This window comes from Pinus tabuliformis, chromosome Q (genome assembly GCF_031772625.1).
Source record: "Pinus tabuliformis cultivar Carrire ecotype Pingquan chromosome Q, CPIR1, whole genome shotgun sequence".
Classification (NCBI taxonomy): Eukaryota; Viridiplantae; Streptophyta; class Pinopsida; order Pinales; family Pinaceae; genus Pinus; species Pinus tabuliformis.
Window position 1 is genome coordinate 1258212312 of NC_142296.1, and position 7906 is coordinate 1258220217.

Below are 7906 nucleotides of genomic sequence, written 5' to 3' on the forward strand. Positions count from 1 at the left end.
TTCAGAGTCTCCAAACCCTTTTTCCCTAGACTTTTTCTTCCTTTTTCTTTCTGAAAAAAGGTTATTTTCCTTTCTCTTTCTAAAAAGGCCCTTTTAATTTTTCTTTAAAGTGTGTATTTTCTCCTTTAATTAGTATCTTTTTCCAACTAAGTAGCTTTAATGTGATCTTTCTCTCTCATCATATAAAGCTTATATAAAATGAAAGTTTGATTGCTGGAGTTTGAATAGAAAATCTAAATTATTATTTTCATTGTCGTACCTCTCAAATATATCTATACACAAGTTAACTAAAAAGGCATTAGAAATCTTATACCAAGCTTACCCATGCATTCCCTGAAAAAGTTCCCTAGCTGTTATTTGAAATGCTTCATGAAATTATATCCATCCACGAGATAACTGTTTCATTGAAACTATATCCATGCACCGGATAACTACAATTCTCATACAACTGACTTGGCTCATACATTGACTGGAAATGTTATAATTATGATTGAAAATGTTCCATTAATGAAACATGGTTTCATAGGTAACAGAATGCAAGATAGAATTGGAAAAAAAGGATTTCAAAAAGAATCAACGTTAACTTGAACTGTTCTTCAAATACTGAATAGCATCAATATAATCACCACCAAGTGAACAAATGAATGAAATATTGAATAGTATCAACTACCAAGATTACACAACTACAAAGATTACACAAATGAAATATTGAATAGCATCAACTATCTTGCTGCTTATTTCTTTCCCCTGTTATGGTGTTTCTGGAAACTGCCTCCTCAAAAAGGTATGTTGTTTACATTCCTACAGGTGATGTCCATATAATAGGTTTTTTTCCTATATCTCGCAAATCTGAAAGGTCATCCTTTAGATTACTTTCATATAGTTCTGATTAGCCATATCTTTTCTGTTTTCCTTCCCTCCATGAAATGCTTTTAGCAGTAAAAGATCATGAGGAGGACTACATACAGACTTCTATGTCCAGGCTTTAGTTTCATGATTCAGCTTTCTATATGTAATATGTGTCACATCTGATTAATACAAATCTGGCTTTTTTCGTACTGAAAAAATAAAAAATAAAAACTGTTCGCTTTGGCGAACAGACAAAGAGACTTTCAATCCATTACCGCAAAAAATGAAAATATTTTGCTACTGCTGAAGTTTCCAAGCCCGAAAAAACCAGTTCCTTGAATATGTGCTCCTAAACCCTCTGCGATCCTTGAGGAAGCATAAATACTGATATATAAAAACTCAGAATCGAGACTTATCGAGATCGTCAAAATAAGGGTGACTCAGGAGCCTTCCTTGCTGAAATCCTGTTTGCGGGATTGTACTGCAGCATTTTCTGCAAATCACCATGACTAAGTTTGTCATTATCTTTATATCTTCAAGGGCAACAAGACTTTAAAAATATGACAAATCTCGTGGGTTTGACAACAAATGAAGAACATACACTGAGAAGATCGAGACCGCTGGGACAAAGATTTGGAACTTTGGAAGCGATGCCGAAAGGCTTCCACTGAGGATATTCATGCCAGTAACGCATACTTTTTACACGAGGCCACATTTCCTCCGTTGGAGTGCCAAGCAAACTTCCAGACAAAAATTCAATACAATTTAGTTCATCTTGTGATTGAATGAGTTAGCACTTTTAAGGGAAAATTCCAAACCACTTTCTAACCATACCGGAATATGTCGAGGAGTTGTGTGATTTCTGAAACCCCGCGGAAAAGTGATTGTGTTATCACCATTTCAGCTAAAAGTACGAGATTTTGGATATCAATTCCGTGACGTTGCGAGAGTAAACTGGGAAAAATTCTGGGAGCTAGAACAAGTAAAAAGTGACAATATAAACCACCAAATTAAGTGACAATATTTCTTCTCTAATGCCACACTCACCAAAAATGCATCCAACTGACCAAATATCCACGGGCGTAGAATAATCTGCGGATCCCAACAATATCTCTGGAGCGCTATACAACAGGGTGCCAATCTGCAAGTATACATATCAAGTATACATATCAGAGCCTAATTCTAAATCTTAATTTGGAACCAATAATACAAAAGATGGTAATTCAAATGAGGCCCTCTTTATCCAGTGACAAGGAATTAAGGAGAAACCCCAGTTGTGTAATTCCTCACAGACGGAGTGAAAGCTCTGCCACATCCTAGATCTGCAATTTTGAGCAACCCTTTACTTGTGTCCACCAATAAATTTTCTGGCTTTAAATCCCTGAAGAAAATCAAATACCATTGAAGGTTAAATCTAAGAATATACCAATCTTGTTTATCTGGCTTACTGATTTCAGCTCGCACAACCTCTTAGGCTTAAATTGATAACAAATGGTTCATGATGATGTGCCATATCACATTAATGAACCCAACCCAGAAAGGAAGTTAAGTCTATAATTTGAATTTCGCATTCGCCATCACCTGTGCATCACGCCATGGCTATGAAAATCAGCAACTCCTTTGCAAAGTTGAAACATGAAGCTCTGTACTCAGAATTCAGTATACATAAATTAGAGCCCTACTTTGCAAAAATGGCAATACATTGCAATATTGATAGTGAAAGAACAAACAGATTCAGTGAAAAAAAAATTACCTTAACAATGTTCGGTGGGAGGTAACCATCACTGACACAGCTGGGAACACACTTTAGGAAGTTTATCAAATCTATGTCCAGGTACTCCATGACAATGTAAAGAAGTGGTTTCCCATTCTTGACCTCGTGCTCCACACTAAGCATCCTAAAAATTCAAGTAACAGTTTGCTAGACAATTATATTGTAGCTTAACACTTAATGACACTAAAGCTTAGTAAGGGAATGACCAGATTTGACCGTTACGACCAAATTTTCAAACATCCATTTGATGGCAACCATGGCAGCAAAATAAAATAACTACATTTTTAAAATGCCGAGAACTGATAACAATTATATAAGAAATGAACCTTTTCAATCTGACAACTTTAATTTCAGAAGCCAGGATTTAAATGCCATGAAAAACATAACAGAATCAACTTAATGTCCGAAAAAGAACTAACTTAACAACATAAGCACTCTGGGACAGCAGTTCCAGAAGCGAAATTTCACGGAGCGTAGTGGCGGGAATCCCTTCGTTATCCATGTCGAGGCGAGTCCGTTTGATGGCAACGAGCTGCCCGGTGATCTTGTCCCTTGCTTTGTACACCTTCCCAAACCCACCCTCCCCGACCCACCCTCCCCGACCTTATGGAGCTTCTCATACTTATCCATGCTGGACTTATTCAATCAATTCAGATTTATTCAATCAAATCCAGAAAGGAGAAACAGAAAAATGATCCCAAAATCTTCGCTACCTCCCTCAGCAATAAATCCACCCACCTACAAGCCCAGAATACAATCCCGTCACAGTCGAATAAATTTCTTATACAATCTGTTCACAGTCGAATAAATTTCATTCCACTACAGTCATCCATGTAACCGTTTTAATTTGTTTCTGACACTACTCAACACTAGATATTTAAATATCAAATCTCCATCTAACCGTAAACATTTTCGACCGACCAAGTTGGCTAAACATTTTCAGTTAAACGTTATTATTTTACCGTAGAAAGGGGAGAAGCAATGGACTTTTAAGGTTAATATTCATATATAGGATGTTTAATGTTCTTTGCATTAATCGGCTTCCGCGGGAATTTGGTGTGTTTTGACTATTTTGGTGGGTTTTGAGTGGCTAAGGAACCTGGGTTAGTGAAATACAATATTAAACTCAGTTATGTTATCAAAACTAAGAAGGGTTTGATTGTGGAAAGACTTGGGTGGTAGAGATGTGTTTGGAGATGGTCTTATCTTAAAAAAAATAGTTTTATTGGGGTGAGAAATGGAAAATAACATTCTAGCATGGGAAATTGGGGAAAAAATTGAAAAAATAGTTTTATTGTGGCTAGAAATGGAAAATAACACTCTAGCATGGGAAATTGGGCAAAAAATGGGATGGGTGGCTCTAAATAGATGTGTGATGTGTAAAAATAATGTAGAAACAATTGATCATTTACTCATAACGTGCCTCTTCTCAAAATCTATATAGAATGAGATTATTAAGGAAGCATTAGGAAGACCTAAATGGGATAAATTGACTTAGATAAACTATCTATTGCATCATCTAATTAGCTAAATTATAGTAGCTTACCAAGAATTTGTTTGTTTATGGGATATTGTGGGGAAAAACTTAATAAATTTTAAAAATAAGAATTGCATCCATATTCTAATACACTCGGGTTTCATTATGGGAGCAATAGCATACCACGTGCATTCATATTGGAGGATATATATTAAGAAAAAATGACATAATATATTGAGCATATAATAGGGCTAAAGGGTTTTTATATTGGCAGGTATAAAAAATGGAGCTCAAGGTTAATGAAAAATTATAAAGGGTCATAAAAATTGTTAATGGCAAAATTGATACCTATAATATCTATTGAAAGTAGGGTTTTTTCAAATTGGAAAAGTGTATTGGATTCGTATTAATAGGGGGTTAAATAATGTGATTTTTAGAGGTATTTTCCAATATGTAGTCAAATTAAAGATATTGTTTAGTATGCCACAAACACAAGTGATATGTCAAAGTTTACGTGAATGAAGTCCCCGTGTTCCAATAGCTCGTCATATCACAACGGTTATGGAAACAAATAAAGAGAACCTCAAAAGGAAAAGGACTTGAAGTTTTTTTTATGTAATCCATTGAGATTTTATGATGGAGCATGTGAAAGCATTCCAACTATTTATGGTCCAAGTGTGATTCTTCATTTCAAGTATTCAAATTTTGTGCTCTTAAAGTATGCTCCAATACAATGAACCAATAATCGAGCACAATTTTATGTTTTATGGCATATGTTAAAAAGGACCTATATAAAGGTGATTTAAATGCTTTCCAGTATTGGGAGATTCCAAGATTTCATTACATTGGGAAACTGAAGAATGAAAAAATTGAAATATAGGCCTCAATCTTATCATAACCAAGGTACAAGAAGTAATTATTATAGCCGAAAACATTTTTTCAGCAAATATATCAACAGTTCATATCCAGGGGAAACGATATTTCTAAAGAAACTTTGATTTTGTAAGTGGATGCCTTGATTACAAGAATTTCGATGGGAATCTTCCATATGAACCTCTATGTTATATTTTTACTATAATTACAAGTGTTTGTTTATGAAGAATAATTCCGTTAGTTTCTACGGATGACTCCCTCGTAGTCTTGAATATTTTGTAGGTAAAAAATATTCATAATTGCTGTAGGTTATAACTTTGTATGGTTAATTATTGCAAACTCATTTTTAATAATAAGTAAAATAAAAATAAAAATAAAGGATAAAATGTCATACACATACATTTAACACATATATTTTACTCTAGAAACACAAATAGAGAAAACAAATAAATAAATCAATGTATTATGTTTTTGTAGTGTTATAATACAATATGTATATCCCATGGAATCCATAAATGGTCAATCCTTTTATATTAGATTAGAATACAGCTATAGTTCCTTAATTGTATTTACAAAACCATGGGTTGAACCACTACATGCTACAAAACCACTAAAAGCGAAAAAAATGTTTTTGAAAAATCTAAAAAAGATGAAAAATATTGCCCTTTTCTTTCAAGGGAATTGGCCCCTAAACCCTCTATAGCGGGAATCCTATCCTCCTTATGAGCCACCAAGCAAGGTGGCCTTTCCTCCCGTTATGACACCCCCATTACATTTGATGTAATGAATCACACATCAAGATAGTCTTCAAAAAATATAACACACACCAACATTCTCCCACTAGGTGTTTTATTTACATACAAGGGGTCACAGAAGTGCATGATCAACAATCTAGGGTAGTAATGCCCATTTTCTCTACATTAAAAGAACCTATCAATGCTCATAGATTGTGTTAATGAATTTGCGGCATTATTTAAAGTGTTCACGTTTACTAGTAGCATCTTCTTGTCTTCAATGATATCTCTCATAAGGTGGTATTATTCATTGAAATGGCTTATCTTAGAATGATAATCTAGGTTCTTCACTAGGAATATTATACTCTCACCCTTGCAATTTATTCTTATAGATTACTATAGAAAAGAACTACCTGAAACAATGTTTATAACCATTTTACTTCCTTGTTTGCATAAGTGGCTACCATGTGTTTAAATTCTATAGTTGTGAGATCCATTACAAACCATCTCTTGCTCATCCAACAAATTTTTCTTCCAAATAGGTTAAAATATACCCACTTGTAGATCTTAAATGATCTAGATCTCTATCCCTATCTGCATCTACAAAGCCATGTATATCCAACTATCTATGCAATCCTAGTCTTCCTTGGTAGCGTAATCCACAACTAGAAGTTCCACATCAATACATGAAAACACTCTTTACTCTTATCCAATGCTCTTTGGTTTTGACATCTACCTAAACAATACTCCTACTACATGTGAAATGTCTAGACATGTACAAATAACCGCATATATCAAATTCTCGTCCACATTAGTATAAGAAACACCGGACATTTCCTTTTCCTATTCCTATTTCCTAAGAGACTGATATACATATAACTTTACACCTATAAGAATTTGGAACTTTATTAAATCATATTCCTCTATATTAAATATTTGCAATATTGTCTTGACATACTTCCTCTTATTTAACCATAATTTCTTTTTTTTCTGGTCTATTTTAATTTCCATGTCCAAAACGATATTTGTAGGATTAATATCGTTCATGTGAAATTTAGAGGAAAATTGGGTTTTCACCTCCTAGATGATTTCCGTGTCATTTCCAATAAACAACATATCATCTGCATACAAGACCAAATAAATAAGATAATCACCAACACATTTGAAATATGCATAGTGATCTTCTTTGCTCCTTGTGAATCCAAGTTCTGATATATAAGTAACTATCAAGTTTTTGATACCACATACTTGGTAATTAATTTAAACCGTACAGGGACTTTTTCTTCTTGCATACCATCTCTTTATTTCTCTTCATCACAAGTCCTCCTCATTGATTTATGTAGATTTATTCTTCTATATCCCCATGTAGGATATTTTTCTTCACATTCTCTTTTCTACTTCAAAGTCAAAAGAAATAATAACACATAAAAAAAATTACTAGAATTTAACTTGCAAAAAAACAAAAAATATTACCAAATTCAATTCCTTCTTCCTAGAAATAATATTTTTCTACTAACAATTCTTTATATTTCTCCACTTTTCCTTCAATATTAAACTTCTCCTTAAACACCCATTTGTTCATAATGGCTTTTCTTCTAGCTAGAAAATACACTAGATCCTAAGCCTCTCTTTTTTTAGAGGACTTCCATTTCTTCAACTACGACCATTTTCCAATTTTTTCCATCCTCTAAATCCACTACCTCTATAAGATTTCTACAATAATCATCAATAATAAACAACCCAAAATTAGAATGGAAATCAATCAGAGTATATCTCTATGGTTTCCTTCTTTCCCTAACTAATCTCCTAAATACTGAAATATCTGGTTTTTCTTATTCTTATCCTTATTCATAGACTCTCAATCATCATCCTTCAATTCAAACTTTGTCTTGTCTAGTTATTTATCCCATGGTTGGAATTCCTATTTGAAAATGTCTTTGGTTCTCTAAACACCACATCTTGACTATATGCAGCCTTCTTATCTTTGGTGCTCCAAATATTATAACCTTTCAAGCCATATTTATATCCAATGAAGATACACTTTTCATCTTTCTTTTCCAATTTACTCATAGTGTTCCTTGAAACATGTACATAAGCGTCAAAACCAAATACCCTAAGATGTTTAAGAGAGGTTTTATAACTTGTTAATACCTCAAGTGGAGTCTTGTCATACAACATTGATCATGAGGGTGATCTATT

General features: G+C 33.6%; 1 pseudogene; it reads right to left on the minus strand.

The window, feature by feature from the left end:
• Positions 1-1248: 1248 nt before the first annotated feature.
• On the minus strand, positions 1249-3253 carry LOC149224381 (cyclin-dependent kinase B1-1-like; annotated as a pseudogene).
• Positions 3254-7906: the final 4653 nt, after the last annotated feature.